The sequence below is a fragment of the Epargyreus clarus genome, unplaced genomic scaffold (genome assembly GCF_041222505.1).
Source record: "Epargyreus clarus isolate Ecla_fem2 unplaced genomic scaffold, WU_Ecla_fem_2.2 ptg000002l, whole genome shotgun sequence".
Taxonomy (NCBI): Eukaryota; Metazoa; Arthropoda; class Insecta; order Lepidoptera; family Hesperiidae; genus Epargyreus; species Epargyreus clarus.
Window position 1 is genome coordinate 6,677,270 of NW_027332210.1, and position 5,228 is coordinate 6,682,497.

General features: G+C 34.4%; 1 long non-coding RNA gene across 1 annotated transcript; it reads left to right on the forward strand.

The window, feature by feature from the left end:
- The first annotated feature begins 1,805 nt into the window (after positions 1-1,805).
- Positions 1,806-3,942, forward strand: LOC140745032 (uncharacterized). Its single transcript, XR_012102613.1, has 3 exons — positions 1,806-1,947; positions 2,600-3,213; positions 3,620-3,942. It is a non-coding gene; the product is annotated as an uncharacterized LOC140745032 (long non-coding RNA).
- The last annotated feature ends 1,286 nt before the right edge of the window (positions 3,943-5,228 follow it).

A 5,228-nucleotide genomic window follows, 5' to 3' on the forward strand; every position in this document is an offset into this window, starting at 1 on the left:
GTACAACATTTTATATAACGGACTCATTAATAGGTTGCAAAATTTTGATAGGTCGTAATTTCACAGAAAACAGAAGTATAATGTATACGAGGATAGGAAATACATTGCTTTTCAAATCCGTGTTAGAAGAACAGGTTTTTTCAATAGAATCATTTATGACTCGTTGTAATTCCAAAGAATACATTTCATTATTAAATAATATTTTTTCCAAATACCCACAAACTATATCGGATGACTTGAACACTTTAGGTAAAACTTCTTGCATTAAGTTAGATATTGAACTGACTACAAATAAGCCAGTAACTCGAAGACCGTATCGAATGGCTGAAGCTGAAAAAAAGGTCACGCGGGAAATTATAGATGATTTGTTAAAAAATGGGATAATTCGCGAAAGTAATTCTCCTTATGCGAGTCCGGTGATTTTAGTAGGTAAGCCTAATGGACAAAAACGATTATGTATTGATTACCGTGATCTAAACAAAATTACTGTCAAAGAAAAATATCCTATGCCCTTGGTTGAAGATTTGATTGATAGGTTAAATAATTGCAAATATTACACATCTCTTGATTTAAAAAGTGGATATTATCGAATACCAGTAAGTGAAAGTTCTATACCTAAAACGGCATTTATTACGACAGATGGACATTTTGAATTTGTTAGGATGCCTTTTGGTCTTTGTAATGGACCATCGGTATTTCAAAAATTAATGAATAACGTGTTGGGTAAACTTAGATTTGATCGTGTTATATGTTATATGGATGATCTACTTATTGCAACAGAAACTTTGGAGGAAAATATAGAATGTTTAGAGGCAGTATTAAAGATTTTGCAAGACAATGGATTAACTATTAATTTAGAAAAATGTAGTTTCTTTCAATCATCAGTAACATTTTTAGGCTATGAAATTTCATTAGAAGGTATTCGACCGGGACAAAAGAAATTAGAGGCTATCAAAGATTACCCATCACCCAAAAATGTTCATCACGTTCGTCAGTTTTTAGGCCTAATTAATTATTTTAGAAAATTCAACAAAAATTGTGCTGTTTTGAGTAAACCACTTACGAAACTATTAAAAAAAGATTCAACCTGGGAATGGGGTTCTGAACAAATTCAAGCGTTTGAAATATTAAAAAAAGAACTAATGCTTTCATCACTTACAATTTTTGATCCTAAATTACCGGTCATTTTATATACCGATGCTAGCCGTGATGGAATTGGCTGTATTTTAGTACAAATTACAGAAAGTGGAGAAAAACCGATTCATTTTTATAGCCGACAAACAAGTGAAGAAGAAAAGAAATACCACTCTTTTGAATTAGAATTTTTAGCTATTACTGAAGGTTTAGATAAATTTAGACATTATTTATTGGGAATAGAATTTAAAATCATAACCGATTGTAATGCTGTTAAATACTCATTACAAAAACAAGAAGTCAATCCTCGTACAGCGCGATGGGTTTTTTTGACGCAAGAATTTACTTTTAATATTCTGCATAGAGCTGGCTCACAAATGCAGCACGTCGATGCTCTCAGTAGAAATCCCGTACAGGAATCCCTGAGTGAATCTAGTGAAAGTGTCATGTCCATAACTGAATCAGATTGGTTACTATCTGTACAACTTCAAGACACTAATATAACTGCTATTAAAATTGTATTAGAGTCAGGCGATGCCGAAGCGAATAAAAACATATTTAAACAATATGAATTGTTAGGTAATAAGGTTTATCGTAGGACAGAGTATGGTAGACGTTGGTTGGTACCGAAACAATGTATCTGGCAAATAATAAAAAGCAATCACGATGATGTCGGTCATTTTGCATTGGATAAAACATTAGAAAGAATAAAAGACAAATATTGGTTTCCACATATGAAAAAAGTTGTAAAAAAATATATTAATAATTGTTTAAATTGCATATATTACAAAAACATTCATGGGAAAAAGCCAGGTAAATTGTTTCCTATACCGAAATATGCGAGACCATTTCATACTTTGCATTTGGATCATTTGGGGCCGTTTGTTAAAACCACACAAAAGAATACTCACCTTCTTGTCATAGTTGATTCATTTACAAAATTTGTATTTATTTCTGCAGTTTTTTTTTTTTTTTTTTTTTTTTTTTATAATATAAGAGTAGCAGACGAGCATGCAGTCCACCTGATGGTAAGTGGCTACTGCCGCCCATGGACATCTGTAATCAACCCCAGATAGGATTAGATATTCCTACCTGAGGTCGGCCACAGATGCGCCGCTACCCCTGAGGACTAAGCTGGAACGCCTCGGAAAAGTCTGTCTCCCTTACCACACCCTTCAAACCGGAACACAGCAGCGCTTAACACTGCTGTTATTAGGTTGAAATAGGTGTGGCGGTGGTGCCGCCGGAGTCGAACCACAAAGGGTTCTACCACCTTCAAAAATAGAAATTATATATTAGTTAGAAATACTAAGAGTAAAACAGTAATTACCGAATTAGATAAAATTTTTAAAGTATTCGGTAACCCCAAAAGATTGATCTGTGATGCAGGAACGGCTTTCACTTCAAAGTTATTTGACACCTTTTGTAAAGATAGAAATATAAGACAACATGTAATTGCCACTAGCATGCCCCGCTCCAATGGCCAAGTAGAGAGGTATAACCAGACTATTCTTGAAGCGCTGCGTAGCTTAGGAGCAGACACAGATAATAACAAATGGGACGTACATATTGCAAATATCCAACAAGGCATAAATTCAACCATTAATAAAACTACGTCGGCAGTTCCAAGTGAAGTGTTTTTTGGTTATCGGCTGCGTATGAATACTGACAGAATAGCTGAAGACCTCGAACAGACAACTGATGTCACAGCATTACGAAGTAAAGTAGACCAAAAGATAAAAGAAAATGCGGAAAGACAAAAGCAGGCCTTCGATCAGAAAAGGAAAGAATCGCATATCTACAACGTGGGAGACTTAGTCGTGGTTAAAATTCCGAGTCAGACGAATGATGGACAAAGTAAAAAACTAATGCCTCTTTTTAAAGGTCCTTTTCAGATTATAGAAATTTTAGGTCATGACCGATACAAAATCAAGGACATGCGAGGTGCAGAGAGATCTTCAAAAAACTACGAGGGAATTACATGCGTAGAGAACATGAAACCTTGGATCAAGGTTGCAGACATGGATATCGGTGAATAGACAAAAGGACAGCAGGATGTTGTCATCATTCCTGTTGCAGGTATTTCAATGGTTTGATTTTTATTTATTTTGGTCTAGTGCAAGTGCCTCGAACAGTGAAATATTTGCAAGGCTCAAAGAAGGATCGACTTGGTGACGCATATGGTAGGGTTGGCCTAAGGCATCGCCTACTGTAGCTAGGATGCCAAGTCGAAAATGCTGGCCGTCGATGGAATAGCATACCTTGTGAGGCTAAGCGAATATAGCACTTGTTGGAGGACACTTAAGTTAAGCACTTCTGTATTTGCCGGCCGGCGATGGAATGGTAAATACAGATGAGTAAAAGATAATAGTAAGAGCCGTATTTTCGAGTTCGTTGGCCGACGATGGAATAATGGACTCGATTGATGTGGCTTCTCATAAACTAATTAATATGCTTTTTCCTAATATTCGTTTCTTGTTCTCAGCATTTACACCAGACCCGGACACATTCGAGGACTAATGTGTATGCAGGAGGGCCGGATGTTGTCGTCAATAGTTCATATTTTATTATAAAACATTAAAATAATAAGTATTTAATTTGATCTGCAATGAGAGAGGGTACGTGAAGTGGGGATGACATCATGGCGGCGCTCGAGTGAACAGGGAGCAGCATTCTGGTCGTGGACTTCACCGAGTGCTGACGATTAACGTGGCTATACTTGTTATTTTCTAACCTCATAGTCTGTTATAATTGTTATAGTGTGATCTTGTGAATTGTGATTCTATAGTAATAAATATATATCCACCTAGCAACTGAGTCGTTTTATACTTATGTGGTCAAAAGAACGTGGGAAGTCACTGGTAAATACTATTTTGCCGCTTATTTATATTCCATGGGTTTTGCCCATACGAGTCAAATAAAGTTCTTATTTACAGAGTGTGGAAATGTTGATGGCTTCCTTTATGTAGTGTTTATGATTCCGTTTCCGTATCAGAATTCTCGTAGTGACCTCACCAACACCGGGTTCAATTCTCGGTGATACATTTTAATTATATAAATAATTATTGATTTTAATAAAAATGGAAATGAAAATTAAAGTGATTAATATGGCAACTCAAAATTGGGATTCTAAAGTTGAATATAAAAATGGGACATGAAAATTTCAATTTGGAACATGCAACGAAACAAAGTAAACCCAAATTTAAAGGAGACACAAAATGAAAAATAAAACATTAAACATGAAAAATTGAAAATATAAAAGTGGAAATAGAACATTGAAAATTAAGAAAAAATTGTGATCATTGAAAACTGAAAATGTCAATTATGGATCGGTTATCGAAAATGAAAATATAAATTCGTTAATCGAATAATAATAATAATGATGTCTTTACTTACAAATTTCTATTTACGAATATATCCTCTTTAGTACGTACTTTCTTTTTATTTTTATCACGAACACCAAAATGTTCTCCTAGAAAATTACCAACTTAGACCCCTGAATCCATTTTGATTACCTCAGCTGAAAAGTAGAGCCAGTAAATATCTCTCAGATCTTTGTAGAAGGCGCTAGGAACTGTATGTGCAACGTACGGTTCGCAAAAAAACGTAGGGAAATATCCAAATTGCTACCTGATTCGTGATTATTTATTCAAATGCTTTAGAGCACAACATTACCCTTATATTTTATAAATACATTAGTATCTACAATAAAATTATAACTAATTACATTATTAATTATAATTCTAAGTATAATATATTCTAAGTTAATTATAATAATATTCTAAGTGCAAATATGCACACGTATGGAGTTTCTTGCGCCGCTTCTTCTCCATAGCGAAATACCTTCCGAAGCGGTGGTAGTTTGTTGACTTTCAAAAAGTATTCTATATGAATCAATTTTGAATAAATGAGATTTGAATTTGAATATCTATGTCATCATTCAACACGGCCTCACAAAAAAAATGCAAATCCATTAATTACTCGTTTGTTAGTCCAATCATTTATTAATCGTTAATCCAATATTTACTCGTTTGTCATTCGATAATTCATTCACCACTAATTCGTTTAACACTCCTTCATTCTGTTGTCATTTT